Source organism: Acanthopagrus latus, chromosome 9 (genome assembly GCF_904848185.1).
Source record: "Acanthopagrus latus isolate v.2019 chromosome 9, fAcaLat1.1, whole genome shotgun sequence".
Lineage (NCBI taxonomy): Eukaryota > Metazoa > Chordata > Actinopteri > Spariformes > Sparidae > Acanthopagrus > Acanthopagrus latus.
Genome location: NC_051047.1, coordinates 12059249 through 12080524, shown reverse-complemented (window position 1 = coordinate 12080524; position 21276 = coordinate 12059249). Strand labels below are relative to the sequence as shown.

The following is a 21276-nucleotide window of genomic DNA, read 5'->3' as shown; positions in this document are numbered from 1 at the left end:
GTGCTGCAGGGGGAGTCTCTGGGGGCACAGGGGTTGGCAGTTTGGGCAGGGTCATAATTGTTTGATGTGAGCAGAGCTGGTGTTTGAGGAGCAGATTTTCCTGGCGGAGCTGCACAGGTGCGTTCCTGACAAATCCGCTCAGCAGTGGCAGAAAGATGAGAAAAAGCCAAATGGCAAGTACAACTCTTTTACCCGATGGCCTGGCAGTGTGAGATGCAGGTTCCCTACCGAACTGTGACTACTTAAACTGATGTTAAAATAGTTGGTATTGTGATGGTTAGAATTACTCTCAGTTCATCATTTATGAGAAGGTGATTCGTGATTAGAAAAGAAAAAAGTAATTCTAAATTGGGAAATCTATTATTTTCACTTAAGTTATTTTAATTCTGTGCCCACTCTGTCCCTTCCACATTCAGATTAACACTTTTGGAAGGCCTCCAACAAAGAGTCTACATGAAGCTACATGACGAAAGACATTGTCCTAGCAATGTATCTGTTTTCTGGTCTGATGACCTTATCGGAAGAGCAACGTCTTGTCAAGTGAGAGTCAGGTGAGCAACAAAGTCTGCATTGGGAGGAAGCCGCCCAGGAAGCCGCTGTTCGTGTCCTGCGTCAACAATGAGTTATTTGACTTGGTAACGTAGTTCAGGCATGGTGTTATACCGTATGTTGTTACGGCATTTGTCATGGCACATGACCTATTAAGTGGTTAAGTAAGAAAAGCGTTGAAAGCAGTCCATTACCATTTAGCTTAGCAGCTGAACTGATAATAGTAACTGATTACAAATAATTTCACTGGAACTGTGTATCATTTAAGCACAATATCACCTAAAATAAGGAAGTTCTCAAACTAGGTTTCAACTCAGGGCCTCTGCACAATGCGGCCACAACATTAGCTTATAACGCAGGCTGTTTGTACTTTTGGGCTGCAATTTCATTAACAAATCTGCAATTACTCAAATTACCAAAGCAACACAGTGAATTTTGGGCTTATGGGGCCCCTGAAGGTTTGGAGCCCAGGGATAGTTGCCAGCTTTGCCTGGTTGGTAATCCAAACTTGTCTTTTTAATTACTTGTACACATTTACTAATTAAATGAGATCTAATATCTGGCACAGCAAAGGTTTCATTGTCCATGTAATGAACCATAAAAGAACACAATGCAACCTCATTTAAAGGCTCTACCAGGCATCTTTGTTGTTGGATCATCTAGATGAGCGAAATTGACGGTTGTCGTGCAAATGTGCAGCATGTTGCAGTGTGAGTTATGTTTTAATATAGTGTTCAGGGTTGTGGTATAACGAAGATGCATTAGTCATTTCAGCTAACGAATCAATATGATCCCTGTGGAGTGAATGTCAAACTACTACTACTACAAACCTACTGCGAGATATAATGATGAGGATTGAAGTGTCGTCACCGAGTCATTGTAAACACCTGGGTATTGTTTTGTTAGTGTTGATGTTTACTGTCTCTCGGGTGGACTTTGGATTAGTGCAGCCAACTTTCAATGAATGTCAGCATCAATATGTGGATTCCTCTCTAATAACATGTAAAATATCAACTGCATCTGTGCCCATATATGCTCATCTGTGTTCTATCTAATATCACGCATTATTCTGAATTGTACTGAAATCAGGTGTTAACAATTTAAAAACTAAAGGTTTTTTTTCCTTGTATAATTACTTTGTGATGTTCTGTGAAGGGGAAGAGCTGATCTCGTGTTTCAGTGATTTATACTAGTGTGCCATGTTTCTAAGCAGCTTGTTCAGGCCACAGGCTCTTATGGGTGAACAGGGGATGAGGGCTTAGAGAAGCATACGAGGGCACATTTAGATCTACTCCAATGGTCACAGTTGCCAGGCCACCACTGCCTTAAGCGTGTTTTGAGAGTACAGTAACTGTATGACTTGGTGTGCACGTGTGTGTGTGTGTGTGTGTGTGTGTGTGTGTGTGTGTGTGTGTGTGTGTGTGTGCGTGTGTGTGTGTGTGTGTGTGTGTGTGTGTGTGTGTGTGTGTGTGTGTGTGTGTGTGTGTGTGTGTGTGCATGTCCCTCATGCACTTACTGAGTGTACACATGAATCACTGTTGTCTGAGGCAAACACTGGAGATGAAAGCATTTGCCAGAGTTGTGTCCCCATCCATGGAAAAGAACATGTGCTTGACCACTGAGATGCTCCGGGGTAGGGGGTGGCTCAACACCATCGTCTGTCTGTGGTTAAGTTGTAACAGTGCAGAGCTTACTGTGATTATTGTCCTTTCTGAAACAGTGACAACTTTGAGAAAACAATCTTTGAAAAGTAGTTGATGTGGTTTTCTTGGCTGCTATCCACGCCGTTATCTTGGCGAGTCTGTTTGTGCTGCTATGACGCTATAAGGCCTTAGGTGTTTACTCGTGGTCTGGAATGTGTCGTTTTTCCGCTCTGGCTAATGCTCTAGATGGAGGAGGTTCAACAGGTCTACCTCCCTTATGACAGCGCAGATTCATTGCTATTATGATTGTCATTGCAGCTGCTATTCGTTGTGTCTGACTTGGCAGACAGGAGAGATGTGCTATCTTTTCAACACAAGGATTGTCTGGTTAGCATTTGTATATTCTCAGTATGGAAAGTGTGTGTGTGTGTGGGCGTGTGTGTGCATGTGTGTGTGTGAGTGGGTGTCAGAGAAGGAGCCAAGATCGTAAAGTAGAGGTGGATTTTGTGCCCTTTGTTGTACGTGTCTTTGAGTTTTTATTGCTCGCTGCCTCGGCTTATGGAATTGGTGATCCTCATGTCTGACAGATGCACATTTTGTTTGTTTTCCCGCTGTCCGTGTCTCTGTCTGTCTCTCAGACACATACACACACTTATAAATATGTATGTACAACTGGGTGACGGCTGGTAATACTATGCTTTTGCTTTTTTTGTGCAATGTTATTTAATTCTAATAAAGTCTCTATGTCAAATGATACCACGATCTCCCCATGTGTTCTTTGACAATAAAAGAAGTATGGGTAATATGGGCTTAAAATAATATTGATATAGATAAATATGTGATATTTTTAGGCTATATTGAGGTACATGCAGAGTGTTCTTACTGCTGTAATCAGTGGTCTGGTCAGTAGCTGTACAATTCAACGTTTGATGCCATAGGTACCCCTGTAGCATCACTTTTTGGGGCACTGCTATAATGTAGCAGTATGAGGTTGGGTTACTCAAAGGACGTTCCCTCTGGAGTCTGGTCTTGTGTCCCATTTGTAGTAGAGTAAAGAGTAATTTGTTTTTCATTTATGATATGCAAGTAAGTGAACATAAACAAATGACACAATGGATGTCACATGCGTTAAGGTATGTACGCAAGTTACCACCTTTTCATAACAGTAACCAAGTAGTTTTTTTTTTTTGCCTAAACCTAACCATGTAGTGTATGTAGCCAAACCAAGGAAGTTTGACACTGTATATCTCATTCTCATTCATCAAGTTGTTTGTCAGCCCTCTTTATTTTGAAAAGTACTCATACAAATCTGATGCTGGAGGGGTAGGCTGAAGGCCACTGACCAAGCTGTTGTTGACAAGTTGGGAGTGAGAACGAGATGATAAATGATAGATATATCATAATTTTGAAAACTCCACAAAATGCAAAACTACTGGACAAAAACACAATATTTTTGACCAAATCACTCAATGTTGATACTGTGACAGTATTGCAGGGATATTGGAACTCTCATAAAATATCAACAGAGTGATATCTTTGATAAATGCTCATCAGTAATGGATAAAATGACAAAATGTACTACACCAAGAAAAACAGTCTGGTAGGTTCAGAAAATTACATCACTTTACTTGTAATGCTGCATTTTAAATCAGGAAATGACAACACTTTTGTCAAATCACAATAAATATGATATCCAAAATCCAAAAAGACAGCACATTTAGTATCATATCATGATAACAATATTATATCGATGTATTGCCCAATTGTAAGTGTTTTTCTGTGATTTGGATACCTTTCATGAATTTCAACGTACTTCACTGGTCACTCAAATGGGAACACAAGAGCACAAATCCATGCAGTATCATCTGAGTCAGTACTTTCAGCTCCTGTGTGCACTTTGAGCAAAGTACAAGGCCACACTGAAACTCGAGATGATAAAGTGCACAGGCATTGCCACTGACTCATTCTCTTGCTCACTTAGTCCTGCATTGAGTGCTCTTAATGGAATCAAAAGGGAAACTTAACGTTGGCTTGTAGCTACTCTTCACGTAGTTCCTGTATAGGCTCTCAATACACAAACAACACATAAAATGTAAATAAATCTATATTGTGTACTTTGTAATAACCACTTGGCCTTAATGGATGTTAAAACATAAAAAAAAGAAAGTGTGACACGAGCATTCCCTCACACAGCAGTGAAAGACCTCCTGCATGAGAGCTAAGCAATTTAAAAGATGTACTGAATAATCAATATTAGCTTGACCATCCCTTTCAGTTGGCACCTTGTACAGCTTAAAAGATACCATGAGGAAGTAATCACAGCCAACTGAAAATGGTATAAATCTCAAGGTTCTGTGTAATGGATGACTATTGATGAAAACAGTACTTGTAATGCAGTGACTCTGAAAAGGATTAGCGCTGCCTGGCTAATTCATGAATGGATGAGCTTTCAGCCCTGAAATCAATGTGGCGTTAGCAAAACACCCTGGACACTCTCCTCTGCAGCAGATGGGGGGGTTCAAATGAAAAACATGTACAAATAGACATCAGTAAGTATTTGAATTAAGTAATATAAACTTCAGATTAAGTCCTATGAATACACATGTGACACATTTACACACACAAGAATCTCCCATTAAAAATGTGTTTTCGAAAGTGGTTTAAAGATGTAATATGTAGCAATTTTAGTTGGACACATTAAATCATAAAAAGAATTTTAAAAAATTATACTTCTTACATTACATATTCTGCTTCGAGCTCCCAGTCTGGACCACTAGAGGCACGACCAATGGAGCTAACAAGCCAATATTAGCAACCATTATTTGCAGTTGCTCTGGTGATATGGTTGTTGTGAATATGAATTCGAAGGATGGCCAATTCTCACACATTGCACCTTTAAAAGATCTAACAAATCTGACTTTGTTGTTAATAAATAAAGTTGTTATAATCTGGGATTATCTGAAAGTCTGGGGTAATAAATACAATGTTAAAATTGATTCTTAACCAACCTGCAAGCCAAAAGACATTAAAAGAGGAGTAATATGAACTCTCTTCTTTTGTAATAGTTTGGCTGCTGCGTCCTCTGTAGAAGAACTGTTTGGGCTATAGCCATTTCATTCACATACAGTTAAGTAACATTCCCACGGACATATTTATGCTTACATGCAAATATTCCATACATGTACTTCAAGTCAGCATTTCTATGACTGAAAAAGCAGCCACCACTTTATCCATCAATCAAGATGATTACTTTCAGAATAAAAAAAAAAAAAAAACATTTTCAAGTCATTGTCCTGACATATCGCTTTTGTAAGAGATGCACTGGTTACTGCTGTTGTTACGTCATCAGATATTCTTATATGTGACCTGTTCCCGAATGAAATGCCAAAACAAAATAATAATTTGACTCTGCCTGGCACAGCGTGAGTTATGTTTCATGTATAAATGATCTCCCCTGAGTGCCAGCTTTTACTAGCTGGATAAGAAAAAAGAAGAACTGTGGGTCTGCAATATAGCCTACAGGTTTTCTGTGAGGTGAGGGCTCACTCCTATATTTCTGGCTTCAGCCCCATGCAGTATGAAAAGATCGATACTGATGTTGATGCCTTACACACAAAATGGTTTCACCACTCAAACAAGGAAGAATTTATCTGGATATCAGGATGTTTTCACACATTGGGCAAAATATTATGATGTAACATTGGTATTCATTTAGCCAATGAAGACGCCGCTGCTCCAGTTGAGAGGAAACATAATGTTCATAAGCATTCAGAAAAATCACCAAAGTCCTGATTGTATGTTTAATCCTGTCTCAAAGGAGTACAAAGACAGTGTCCTCGGGTCTTACAAGCTTTTCTCTAGGTTTGCATTTTATTCCCTCTCCCCTGGAACCATGACCACACCAACACAGACTTGACCTTGCGGTGACATTGTCAAAGGACTTCTTTCCAACTGAGTGAGGCCTTAGTTGGGTAATTCAGATATGGAAGAGCTGAACTGTCCATTATTCTGCGTGAAAAGGGGGCTGATGGGCAATCTTGTTCATCCTTGACCCTGTGTGTCCCATGGGGCATGTCATGGGACAGAAATAACCCCTCCCACTAGCCTTCCTTCTTGTACTCTGGACATACCGCATACTGTGCATGGGTGGGAATTCAGGCTTTGTGTTTCTGCAAGGAAGAAAACCTGTACAGTGACAGGATGAACTCAACAGTAAATTAGGGCTACAGACACATCTGGGGAAAACAGGTCATAAACGGGCTGTATTGATGGAGGTCGTAATGCTTGCCCTTTGGAGCAAAACTACATAGAACACGTGATATATGTACATCACTGACATGTAATGGAAACATTTTGCTATACTATGTCGATACAGTGAGTATAGATGCCTATAAAAGCTTGATCTCACATAGCCTGAAGTAAATCAACTATGTGTTTCACTTTTTTTTTAAACGTATTTATTTTCATACTTGCGTGCCCAAATACAAATTGAGAGACTTACTTGTCTCTGTAATAATGTTAATAAAGCAATCACAAGCACATTTCCACTGACAGATATAAGGGTCCCTAGTGCTTGTACTTGAAGTTAATTTGAGGATTCAGCAGTCTGAGCTAGTTACATCAAACACAAGGATGAATAATTGATTTGACTGTTGGGGGAAATTAAACAGAAGAAATTCTCAATAGCAACTCCTGAATGTGTCCAAAGGTGTTGCCAAAAGTAATGCTGATGACTACTGTTAAAACCTATTGAGTAGTTTAAAGATAAATAACTTTAGGGTTGTACCAGCTTGTTTAAATATGTGGCCACTTTGACAGACACAGTTAAACTGTGAGGTAATGGACTGAACAACATGCAGTCTGGTGAGAACCCTAAATGTGTTTTGTTTTATTGAATGCTACCCAACAGACACTGATACCTAGCAGGGAGTGTGGGTTGGTATAGTGGACCAAACCACTGTGTGGCATAAGACGGGGGGAACCAATCTTTAAAACTTAAAACACAATGTTTTTTTTCCACTAATTAACAGAGTGTTTTCAATACATTTTATTATTTAGAATTATACTGGTGCAGAAGCTGTTCAAAACATGCTGTTCGGCACAGATTATCCAATAATGTGAGGAGTTTACAGAGCCATTCTTAAGCCCTCTGAATTGGTCACAGACTCATCAGGGTCATACCCAATGATATCAAACATGTTTAATAGCTCCGATTTGAAATCTGGATGATTACATCAGAACTGTTTGAGCCACACTACAACAACCAATTACAGAGGCATCCTGGAGCAGCTGATGGTGCTGCCAACCATCTAAACATTGCAGCAGTTGAGGCTAACCTTAGCTAGCATACTACTGTTGGCAGAAACTTAAACACTCACCTCAAATTCTTGCTAAAGAACAGAAAACCTGTACTGACAGCATCTCCTTACTAAGTCAGACTCCTTTAACCTTTTGCCTTTGTTTTTCCTGGAACTGCACACATGTTGCACAAAACTATTTTTCATTTTGTTTACTTCTGCTTCCCCATGAGATCACATCAGCTTCAGTCTGCAGAGTTAAGAAGCCAGAGTGCTGAAGCCACGCCCCCTATCCTCTTTTCAATGTATGTATTAAGTATTAAAAAGCAGTGATCAGATGGAGGGTTTATTACATATGTTTATCCAGTATGAGTGTCATTTCTACAGGACAGATAGGATGAAGGATCTCACAAAGGAGAGGAGAACATCTTCTGTAGTCTTGGCTGCATTTGATCAATATTACACTGAGATGCTGCTGCCGTGGTGAAATTGAATTTATTCACTGTGGTCTCAAAGGTAATCTTAAATATACTGCATCAAATCTGTTCTCATCTGCTTGCTTTCAATCTCACACTCATTCTAACATCATCACATTCTCCCTCCCAGGGGTTTTCATCAGCACCTCTGGGACATCTGCGTGTAGTCATAAGCAAATTGCTGCTCGTTCTTCGGAATGACACATCGTTTTTACAGTAGGAGCCACATTGTCAGAGGTTTTGCTATAACGCAGTCAGACATGATTACCATGTACAACAGTCCAGTCGCCAGGATAAGATGTTGGCCGTTTACTTTCTGCATACCACGGATACGTTGCTATTTGTATGCACCATACACCACATACCATTTTGACATTTCTGCAAAACAGGTCATATCATTGTCATTGTTTATGACCTGACTTTCATGTAGGGACATGGAGGGGATGTTGGTGGCGTTTCAGGTGAGAAGGCTGCCAGGTCGGTGACCACAGTTCGGCCTAGTGTGTCAACTTTTGTAAGCATGAGAACAAATGGATATCACTCAGGACACTTTCCAGCTGTGTTGGGGCAGAAAAACAGGCATGTCAAGCTAAAACATGCTCTTTTCCTTATGGTTTTTGTGCCTAAACCTAACCATAGGGACCATGACAATCTTCCAGATTGTTTAAATCATTTGTGAGAGTATTACAAACCAATTCGTACGTGGCAAACTAGCAGCTAGGCATAAATTATGCAAATGCATGAAACTGTGACATGGTGTGATGATGCAAAGTCACAGAATTAAAGGCAGGACAACAGATGAGGTGTTTCACCAGCAGTTCTATTTTCAGTTTTACTGAATAAAATAATTGTGTCCTGCACTGATCCAGAGAACAGAGCAAACACTACAGAATGAGGTCAAGAGTTTATATTCTTAGAGAAAATGTCAAGAACCTCGTGCAGCGAACCAAAGGCAGTAGAAAAGAAGACCACAGTCCCACTCATTCTTGCTGTGAAGTGACATTTTAGCTCAGAAATCACTTGAGGTCCTTTGAACATGTTTAGATAAATTGCTGAGACTTCGTGGCCCTTGGCACTTCTGAGATATTATCATCTATCTGGCTGGCCTGTGGTTGGCAATGGTGTTCATGACCTTAATATTGTAAATGCTAAAAGCTTCTTATGAGATTGATCCAAGGAAACTATGAATTTTGAAAAAACATATAATAGCATATTATGGCATTTTAAAGGTTAATAGTGACTATAACAATAAATATTACCTTTATTTTAACCCATGGTAAAGCAACACCATCTGATCCATGCTGCAGCAGAAAGTGCATTTAAACACATTTTCCGTGCAGTAACTTTTGTATGTCTATTATGTACCCAAGGATTCAGTCTCAGTTGTGTTGATATTGGCTGCTGGGCTTTAAAAAACCTAGTTGTTTAACATGATATATGAGCAGGCACAATGAGATCTGACAAACTGGTCAATATGGAAAAATGCAGGCAGGCAGTCATGCTGATGGACACATACTGTAGCGCGCTAACAGGCACGCAAGAAGAAAGGCACACATGAAAAACGACATATTGACTTACACGACTGTGACGCGGCATCCTGCAGTGTACAGAGGTAAGAACAACAAGACCCCACAGAGAACCAAATACAAAAAGGCAACACAAAGCATTTTGGGGAGTCGTTCTTTCTGTGGACTTGTAGATGAATGAAACATTGCATTCGTCGATCTCGGTAACTTAGCAACTAACTGTGTGATAAAAAGAGGGAAATGACATCTTTTGTTTGTGTCACTGTGGTGGTATGCAGGCTTCGAATCAGGCATAGAAAATGATTTGACAGCTTGGACCAGTGATAGCACATGTGTATGATTATGTCTGCCATTCATTTAAAAATACAGCTGTTCAAAATAAAACAGTATTGGATGTCAACCCAGTGTCCAATTCCATACACCAGGCATGTCCAAACTATTCTACAAAGGGCCGTGTGGCTGCAGGTTTTTGTTCCAACCAGTCAAGAGCACACAGTTAGACCAATCAACTTTCTGAAGACTAAGATCAGTTGATTAAATGAGTCAGGTCAGGTGTGCTGCTGCTTGGTTGAAAAGAAAACCTACAGCCACGTCAGCCCTTTGTCAAAACGTTTGGACATGGCTGCCATACACACTGTGCTATAGATATTGACTCAAGCAGCGACACATTTAAGAGCTTTATTTGAGCTGCTGGGAGCATGTTTACAAAGGTAATATGTTAGCACGTAGGTAAGTATGCTATCTGTTCAGGTTTAGCATAAAAATCACAGGTGTACACAGAAAAAGGGCGGGAAGAAGACAAAGAGAGGAAGTGGAAAGTCACAACAAGACACAAGGACGGAAGTACAAAATAAAACTGCAAACCAAAACCATGAGAGGTATCTGTGACATGGTTAACAGAAATATAATCATAAAAATGTAATAATAATTCATCTTCACAACATTGTGTATAGTTTATATTTATAACAGAGGCAATCCTTAGCTATGCGTTCCACGTTCACTGTGATGTATTTAACACGTAGAAACATTCTGGAGAGAGAAGGATTAGACTGAGTCATAACTGCAAGCTATAGTGTACACCAGGAACAGGAAGTCCTACCAAAGCTTTTTTTCCATTCTGCCTCCCTCTATTTAAATCATTCTCTTTGTTAACTGGGTCTGTTTGATGCAGCAAGTTACTCTCTGATGAGCTGCTTCTCAAACAATATATATTATAAATCTCATTGATGACTTTGGATCTGTTCTTTTGAACCTTTAAATGTAAGTATAATGTGTCCAATAGGTATTGTCATAAGGAGAGATGAGTGAATGAGGTGAAGTATTTGGTATTTAGATTCCAGAGAGAGATTTTACAGTCATAGGGTGTCTGCCCTGGACAGCAGTGAGAAAAAACCTCTCTGTGGACTCCAGACATCTGCGGTGGCGGATGATGACTCCTCTTAGACTGTCAGGCTGATATAATGATGAAGCTGGTGAATCTGGGAGAGTTGCTTTGTGAAGGTGCACACAGAACAGCAACATGAATTACCAGAGAGAGAATTCTATTAAGACAGCGGATATGTAGATGCGTTGCTGTGCTGTTGGATGAATGTGACTGGCTGATACCAATTGTCAGCTTCAGATAATGACGACAGGAAATTATGAGTGTGCATGTGAGAGAGTAGTGAATGGTGGTGGTACGAGAAATAAATAGAGGAAAGGCCTAAGCTCGCGAAAGAATAGTCTCCCTGGCTGAACTTCTGCTAGAGCTCCATCTTTCACATCATTTTTGTTTCATTTAGATACGTGAAAAGGGACTGCTGCGTCCATCATACTGAGAAATTCAGGTGGGTTAAGTTGAAGAAAGTGAGAGGAAACTAAAAGGGAAAAAGTGGCAACACAGGGATAATTGGTCAGTGACTCAACACTGACATCCTCTATTACCTAATTTTTACAAGACAGAATGGACAGAGTGCTGGACAGACACAGAAATGGAGAAAGAGTGAGTGTTAATGCAGACTTCAGCAATTCTACAGAGCTAAAGGAGCTCAGTGGACACAGTATGATTGACACATGGCAAAAAGAGACTGTTATTTTCAAACGTACTACTTCTTCAAAATCCATTACTAAGCCCTCACATTTCCTGAAGATAAACTCCAAAGACTGTAAATTTGACAACTTGTCTCTTAAATGAATGAAGCAACAAATGCAAAGTGACTCTCAAAGGTTTTGTTGATTCTCTAAAATAAAGGAATGTCAATCTACAATTTTTACTTGGAATAAAGGCACATTTTCTTTACCCTTTGAAAACGAGTGATTAAATACAGCAGAACAGAAGACAGTAGAAAAACTATTAGGGTTTGACTGTGCTGTGTAACTGTAGGTTGGTCCAGTTGACAGAGTAGTCACTCAGAGGTGGAGGGCAGGGCTCACCCCACTGGTCTTGATATTGGAATAATAGGATACTCTTAAAAGTTGCAGTACTTGGGATAAACTGTACAGAACTTCACTGACTTTAAGTACACATCCTGGAGAATGGTTGTTACGATATACTGGTATTGAAGATTAATGTGATATTTGAAAATGAAATACTGATTTGTGTTATACACATGCGATAATGTCGTATAAATAATATAGTACCCCTGATATCATTTCCATGTCCTTCCCTTCATGCATTGTCATTAATCTAGTGGCACCCTATGGGCTGCACAACACGGAATGTGGGTATTTTCATGCCTCGGAAGTCGAGCTTGTTGTTGGTTTCAATGTTTAAATGGTTCCTCCCCTCCAACACTGTCAAGATTTGTGACGTCTTTGACTGCCACAGTGTGTGGCTTCTACTCCTGCATAAAATCATGTCATGAAGGTCGATATGCAATAATATCATTATCATTAATCTCTTGTCCATGATAATCATGTGGTGAAAATCTGTTCTCAAACCTGTCACAACGCGGTGAGGGATGTCCTGTCTTGGGTTTTTGTCCTGTGATTTTCATGTTTTATTTTGAAAGGTAACTCTCCTCTCGTTTCAGGTCACTTGCCCTTCCTCCCGTGTCCCCGGTCTGACGTCATTCCTGATCCTTGATTGTTTTCACCTGTGTTCCCCTTCCTCATGTGTATAAAGTCTTTGTCTTCCCCTGTCCGCGTCGCAGAAGTATTTCGTCTCATGTCGTATACAGAAGCCATTTTCCACAGCCTTGCCTTGTATTTTCTCATAGATAAGTATCGTCAAGTTTTATTCTCTGTATTTGTTCTCTTTGGTTGTTTGACTCTTTGTGTTATAAAGTTTTTGGTTAGTGCTTTGATTTTCAGATTAGGATTTTGATAGCCGTTTGTTTCCTCCAGGTGGAGCGCCTTTTGTTGTAAGTTTTCCTTATTCAGTGTAGATATTTTTGATAGCCTGTGAGCTGACCTCTTCGGAGAGTTTTTTGTTTTCCATTTAAGTTTCATAATCTAGAAATTAAGAATAGTGTAGGTTCCTCCTTCGGGAGCGTTTTCCGTTTTACGTGTTCTATGTCTTGTAAGTCTTGTCTGTCACTATAGCATTTTTCATAGCCATTGTTTTGTCATCCATACTAAAAGAGTTACAGATCAGATCAATAAAACCTGTCGTTATTTCATCTACTCTGCATCTGAGTCCTCTCTCTTTGTCTGAGCGTGACAAAACCTTTGTTTATACAGCTACTGAACTGGATGAATAAAACACAGCAGCTTGTAGTACATCAGTAGCAATACATTGTTTTCATTATGTCTATTTGTCAAGGATAGCAGAAACAGCCTGGCAAACATATATTCACTAACCTGAGCTTGGTCAATACACCTGACTATAATCGATGATCGGATAGTAAAGTGACTTAACACTTAGCGGTAAGTCAGTGTTGCTAGTTATAGCTGACACCAACATATTGTCCTCCTCAGCAACAAAGTCACATCAACAGCAGGACTGAATAGGCTGGGAACATCTTACTATAACTACACACAGTTGTCAGCAAATGCAAATGCAGTCGAGGCTATTTGTTGGTAGTAATTACACCTCCTAATTCAAGATCTATAAATGTAGATTTGCCTGTTCAGGATAACTGGACATATTGATCAAGCTTGAGCTGCTCTGCTAAGTGTTGGCCTCATGGGAGTTTTGGTTGTTGAAAGCTAGCACATGTATTGTTGTTATAGCCTCGTTGAAAAGACAAGGCGGGGGTTTAAAATGTCACTGTAGCAAGCTGTTAATTTGTATGCCAAGTGGTGTTAATAAAATAATTTTGCAACTTCACAAGTAAATTCTAAAAGGACCAGTTTGTAAGAAAATAGATTTTTGTGCCTGATTACCAATTGGTGAAGAATCAACTTTCTTACAAAGTGGACTTTAAATACAGTATGCTCTTCCCCACAGAGCTATTGAGAATGTGTACAACACATTACACCACAGGATATTTTTAAGGAGACCATCAGAGATTCTGGTTTTTGGCAACAAAACAGGCATTTTAAATGAAACTTTGGGACATTTCCAGTTGTGTTTCTGGGGATCAAAACAAGTATTTTAAGATAAAACACGATGTTTACCAAACCCATACCAAGTGGATTTTGGGCCAAATCACCATCAATGTCACAATATAAAACTGGATGGTAAAACCTAAGGATAGTTATGTTTTAACATTTACGTGGTTTGCAAAAGAATACTTTGCCAACATTTATTCTGATGATTAGGTAGATGGTACAATGTATGAGAATTTTCTGTAAACATGGTGACATGGCTTGAAATACTCGGATCACACTGAAATCCACTATAACTTCTGATTACTGTCACTAACAAGGAGCAGTGCACACATGTTTTCACCTCTCACACCTCCAGAGGATCAGTATTTGATACTAAAAAGACAGCATTTCTTTAATGTATGAGTTCATTTAAATGTTTGAATGCAAGATATCCAGATCAGCTGTAATGTTGCCTAAAAGGCAACCGAGTTTCACTCTGAGACTTATGCCATTTGCTAACATCGCCTTATACTGGCAGTGGCAGCTGTCTTATGGAGGGAGTGGGTGTCAAGCAGCTTCAGGGATAGGAGGCTTTATGCAGAGCTGCCAGTGAGACCGTCGGGTGACCTTTAGGCTGTTTCATCATGCTAACAGGATATCTCCACAGGGAGAAAGGTAAAGTGCATTAGAGTCATGGCTGCCATCATCATTTATGTGGTGTGATGGAGAGGCTGATAATTGGGACAATCAATTGGGTAATTAATAATTCTGAGGTCACTAGATGGATGGATGACACAGGATCTCAGCCCTCATTACAGTGTTAATATGATTTTCACATGTTTCAGTCACTGTTAAATGAATATCTAACCAAACAAATAATCTTATATTGTGTTCGAATTACAATCACATTTTGAAAATCTGCATTTTTACATTGATTTTGAATCAATAATTGAAATAAGCATACTGCATTTATTGTATATGACTCTTTACCCTATATGTCAGTTACAGTATGTGCGACCTGCATATGTTACAGTACAATACATGATCAATTTCTACTTGAAGAAAGAGACATGGTTTTCCTAACACTTAGATATATCATGTGACGTATCATATTTATTTCAGTTTTTTTCTCTATGATAACTGTGGAACATCACACAATCCAGAGGTGAGATTGCTATAGGTCCTATGGGAATGTTTTCTATAATAAGGTTACTTGTGCCGTAACGCGTGCCGTATATTGAATCTTTACTGTGGAAATTCACCTGTTACTGCAGCTCAATAGTCACATGCCGAGGGGGAAAATGATTGAATGATAAATGAAAAAGACAAAGTAAGATGAAAAATAGTAACATCAGAATCAGAAACACTTTATTGATCCCCGAGGGCTGAAAGAAAGTGAAACAAGTCCAGTTGCCTACGATACAGCACTTAGAATATTCATGACCTGGATGACTGAGAAGCTTCATCAACATATACGTATGTGACAGCTATTTCTGTATTTACATATATAAATGGAATTGCTTGGAGAAATAGAGATGTAAGATGTGTGCCTAGCACCACACTGTCACTACAGTGTATATCATATCGACTCTTAGCAGCACTTTATTGTTTACAGTCATTAACAATATAAATAAATGCTCCATGAAACTTGAAACTATTGCACCTAATGTGGTATGGAAATAACTGGTGGATTGAGATATCTGGTAGTTAAATGTTTTAATAGTATATAAATGCTATATCAAAGCTACAAACAACAGAGGACTAATGCAGGTAAAACCTTTACACAGTTATCTTACCAGAAATGTGAGTGAATTATGGCGTTAAGGCTGTTAACAGGGTGTAATAAGTCCAGGGGCTAATCTGTCGACTCAGAGAGTGTGACACTCTGAGGGAGGAGTTGAATAGTGATAGAAAAAATTATGCCACTGCTAGGTGCCAACTGTTCATCAGGAGCAATTCGGGGTTCAGTATCTTGCTCGAGGACACTTCGACATGCAGCTATTCGGACCATCGACCTTCCTATTACCTGACGACGCGCTCTACCTCCTGCACCAAAGAGCTGGGGAACAAGAGCTTGTTAACTGCCATATGATGAAGGACAATTAAAATCACCCATACTGCAAGTTACAATTGGTACATTATTATATACTAAAAAGTAGAGAATTATACATTAAAATGCACAGAGACAGTTGAATTGCACAGGATAATGTGGATATATGAAGGCTATATACTGTATGAATGTAGTCATAGATACCGGACACCATGAAACATTTGGCTAATACTTCTATACATGACAGACAGATGATACAGACAACTGCCCTGAGAAAAAGTTGAATATCGTAAAGAAAACCGGGGCTACAAGGAGGTCTGAACTTACCTAACACATGTATTGTATCAGGTTGCTCATAATTAGCAGCTTGATCATACATGACACTGCCTGAGGATGTAATTTGTTTAAAATACCTGTACAGCACAGACATTTCATAAGAAAACATGCAGATTGGATTTGTTGCAGAGAAAGTAAAGTCCTATAGAAGGCAAACATGTCCAACTGTGCAGACTGAGGCACTTTAAGCTGCTTAGAATGTTGCACCAGCCCCAAACAACATTAGACTGATTTCATTTCCCATTGTCTGCTTCGGACCATGTAAGAGGAGGTCAGACTCTTTATTAGATGAGTCGGACTTTAAGGTTAAAAGATGATAAATAAAACTTTGACTCTCTCATCTGGTTTATTCAATTATAACGAATACCGGCCGGTTAAATTGACATTAAATTAATAAGTGTCCTGAGGGGCATGCTCACACACACACACACACACACACTGAATCCTCATCTTAGTAAGGAATTCAGCTCATCAAAATAGTTCAAGGTAATTACTGATGTCACCTGCACCTCATTCCCTAATGATGACAGATGCCTTCTGTGGGAGGGGAGGAAACGAGGCGGAAGGGATAAGCAAGCACAATATTGTAGCATGTGTTCAGGATCATCTCTGGCTGCCTGTGGGATGTTGGCAAAGGGCAATGACGGAGCTGAATTCAGACATGTTAATCTGAGAGTGAGACTGTCTCTACCAAAGGGTAATCAGTAATTAATCTAGGACTGGGCAAAACATGCACACACATCATGAACTCTGCGAATAACTAGCAGACGCTGGAATGTATAAAAACAGAGGGTCTGTGAAGCTGATACTGTTTCAGTCTAGAAAAGCTGCACTTATGATGAATCCAAAAGGACTGTGTTCGATGCATAAAAAGGGGCTTATAATGCTTTATCAACTAGCCAAGCAATGAACATTAACTTGTGGTTACAGCAAGGACTGGCCTTGAATGTCACTGGCATGAGGTTTGAGCCAAGGCATTTTGTTTTAATTAATCATTAATATGTGCTTTCTGCCTCAGGCATGAAAGATTTCATAAACCTGCAATTAACCTTGCGGCTCTTCATCTCCTCCACGCCTTCCCTCTTGCGTTTACAGATGTGGCTGACCGGAGGCTGTTTTTATAGTGGTGCTGCAGGTTGGTAATTCAGGTAATCAAATCTATTAGCACTAATTGCTGTCTTCCCATCAGTTCCTCTCTGTGCCGAGGTAGAATCAGTGCTCCACTTGAGGTGACATCTTTATTTTTAACCCTTTTCACCTTCGGAGTCAACATTTTTCCTTTCTGCCCTTTTTCAAATACACTTACTTGATGTGATTTCACCGCTGCAAGTTTCCACTTTTCAGTTGTCCTGCTCAGCTGCTCAGATTACTCTATTCTCTAGCTACTTAATTCAGTCTGCAAGGTCATTTGCATCGAGGAGGGCTTCAAATTACAACTGCTGCACCTTACATTTAAAAGTGACCAATCACCAACAAAAGGGTTGTAATTTTCACTCTTATGGTTTTGAAATGGAACTGGTAATCAGATCAGATCAGATCAGTAATAAGACTCAACATAAGCATGATGGAAAAACAGACTGGAATGGAAGGAGTGAGGCCGACCAGAGCGGATGATAATGTAAATAAAGGACGCTTTAAAGGCCAGCTTGACCACTTTGGTTAATTCACATTAAACATGTTCTGATTTTAGCACTATTCTAATCAAAATGTGATGATAATTGAATGATTTTTGAGAAAAATATGCTCAGAGTTATGGTTAGGGGTTACAGGAATAGTCATCTTAATGTATGCTAATCAACCTCTTTTGATTATTTTACATAAACATTTTTATTTGAATGTCTTAACTGATTATGAGTCAAGTTTGTCTGTAGGAAAAGCTCCTTAGGAGGAGTTCAGGTGCAGATGTGTTAGAAGCATGCGATTAGCTGTGCAACTTGTCTTTTATTGTCTACTGGATTTTCTTATGTTCTTTTGAAAAGTTCAGCTAAGTTTGTTTTTGTTGCACTGTGTGAGGACTACTCTGACCTCTGTGTTCTCTCTCCACCACTCTGCCAATTCTTTATGAGAGTCAAAACAAGGAAAGACACAGACAGCAAATGAGTAACAGGCAATGCCATTTTGTTAATCGAGTTAGTTAATTTAGACGTTAATTTGAAATAATTTGTGATGTAATATTGAGTGCACATCAATCGAGGCAAACATATAGCCGATTGAACAAATAATGTAAATGTGTATAAATGCTGCTTACAGTGGTGTTTCACTCCTCTTTTTTGGATGTTTTAATGGGTGGAATAATTATTGTTTACATTAAGTCAAATCGTACTCAAGTAGCTGTCTATTTTTAAGTGTTCCAGTTTTCAAGGGCATGAATATCCAGGTGTCCCAGCTGATGTAGACACCTGCCATGGAGGCTAGAACCTAGCCTCTGTCAGCTGTCCACTGTCCCACACAAAACAAAAGCCTGGCCTTGAGACCTCTCATCGGCCCCTATGATGAAAAACACTGATAGTGCGACTGCGGCCTTTGATAAGGACTGAATAAGTGATAAAGTTTGGGTGGAAAGTGCGTGACACAGGCAACGCTCAGCCTTGATGGGTAGTCGCCGCCTACGACAGCTTAACTGTCTGAAATCCCCCTGCTGACACACTGATCTGACAGGGCTTAACTGTTGGCTCAATACAGCAAGTAGAAGAAACAGGAGCATGTCCAGGAGGGCCCTGTGCCTTACATCCACAATCAGACACATCACATAGTGTATTGCTAAATATAATTCATAAAGCAGATGTTCACAAAGAAATGGAATGAGTGACTCAGAAGCAGAAAAGCAGTGAATCATTCACAATTACCCGCAATAAAAGACCGAGACAGACAATAACAGGGTTGGAGAGGGTCAATTATTGTATTAAGTTAAAAAAAAAAAAAAGTTCTCTCTCAGATTCTCAGTATCTGAACTTACTCAAAAAGATTAAATCAGGTCACCCTGACAACAGCTCTTGGATTCATGTTGTCCTCTGATTAGATTCATCTCACTGGAAACTGCTGGAACGATTTAAGTGAAACTTTTGCTAAAATGCAACCAAGGCTTTTTTTGTGAATGTATATGAGTCAAACCTTTGACGCTTGGAGGGTCCCTGAACATTTTACAACCACTTAACATTTGCTTCTTAGCATGTTTCTTAACTGGACATGTGCACATCCTCTTCCTGATAGCTCCTCCCTTCTCACTTACACAGGACAGCCCAACTAGATTTCAAAATAAAAGTACCTGTTTCACAATTAAAGCTATCTCTTGAAACGATGTATTACAAACAACCGTTACAAACATTGAATGTGTATACTGTGACTTTAGCTATCAAGATGTATACGTGTATACACCCAGGAAATAATTCTCAAGTGCATTTTTAGAATTTACGTCTGGGTAGATAAACTGCAGCAACAAGATGGTATCAAACATCAGGGACACACCATAAACACAGAGTCCACCTCTCTGTGTTCTGCCAGAGATGGCTCAGAACATGGACCACCTGTTGAGTGCAACAGCTTGATCCATGATGTTGTTTTGGACACAGGTCTCTGTGAAGATTTGTCAATTTCTGACATGATTCTGATATTAGCCTGGAGCAGCCTTAAATCCAAGCTGGATTAACCTCACTGCTGTCCTGATTTGCTTCCTCTCCTCCCTTGGGCAGTGTTGGACAGTCAGAAGATGCTCTGGACTTTGATCATTTCAGAGTTCACTGCCCTTGATCCAGAACACATGCTTTCTTTCCCACTGCTGATGAATGTATTTCTGCCATGGGTGATTGTTGTTTCAGTAATAAAGCTAAATAATGGTTACAAATGGTTAAAAAAAAACAACTGCACCATTTTAGCAGCAGGCATCTCAGGTATCCAGGTGATTTAGGTACCTAAACTCTATAGCAGTGAAGCAATTAACTGAATATTTGCTATGAATGAGAACAGGAGGAGTGTTGCCAAAACTGATATTACGAGGGCCTGGGATGGGGAGCACTGTGCTTTGAGCACAGTAGGGGTCAAAGCAAACACATCTGTTGCTATGTTTACACACCAAGCCACTTAGGAGTATTTCATAACATCAGTTCATATTTTTACACCACTGATTCATCTGTTTTGCTACAGCCATCTTCCTTTTAAGTTCAATTGGTTCAGAGGATGATCAGTATTCTAGATTGAGGGGTCAAATGGTCGTCTGCAAAATGTTTCTCTTAGGTTTTTCCTCCATTCCTGTAATTAATGTGATTAGCTCCTCTTGTAAAGAAACCTCACCAAAATGCACTTCACAAATCATGAAGAGAAAATGCAGCCGGTGTGTTATTAGTTGTGTCTATGACCACTCAAACTGTATATTTCTATTAGGTCTGCACAGCTAAGTTTTGGCAAAATGGTGCCTCTTACCCTTTCAGGAGAATCTGGCCAACGTGAATATGCACCAATCAGATGGAACATTGAAAGGTCAAACAGGTGAAGTAAATAGCATTGATCACCTCGTCACACTGCAACGTCCTGCTGGGAAACCTTTGGCTCTGGCTTTTATGTGGATGACATTTGACATGCACCATCCACCAAAACACTGCTGCTGATCAAGCACCCCCCATCATGGAAACGGCAGGGGGGTGCCACAACATAACAGCTGCTCTGCCAGTAATGGCCAGAGGTACGTGACAAAGAGCCAAAGGCATCAAACTGGCAACCGAATTTCCTAGATCCCAATCAGTGATGAAATGAGTCTTGCCGGTACAGTTCAACTGAGGAGACCCCATCGTGGACTCGGATCTGACTCTTTGCAGCATCAACACAAGACCTCTGTTCCATGGAATTTCAGCCAGGAAGGAAAGGAAAGCATTAATTTGCCTTTCAACTCTGGTAGAATTTCACATCTCCTGAGGAAAACACTTATCTTATTCAGTGTTAAACTTTCTTTTGCCA

The 21276-nt window shown here is 39.7% G+C and overlaps 1 protein-coding gene across 1 annotated transcript in view; it reads left to right on the top strand.

The window, feature by feature from the left end:
- Nucleotides 1–1111, top strand: part of LOC119025793 (cholecystokinin receptor) — a 36737-nt gene extending 35626 nt beyond the window's left edge. The window contains exon 6 of the transcript XR_005076918.1: nucleotides 417–1111. The gene's annotated coding sequence lies outside the window, so the exon portion shown is untranslated. The remainder of the gene's footprint in view (nucleotides 1–416) is intronic.
- Nucleotides 1112–21276: the final 20165 nt, after the last annotated feature.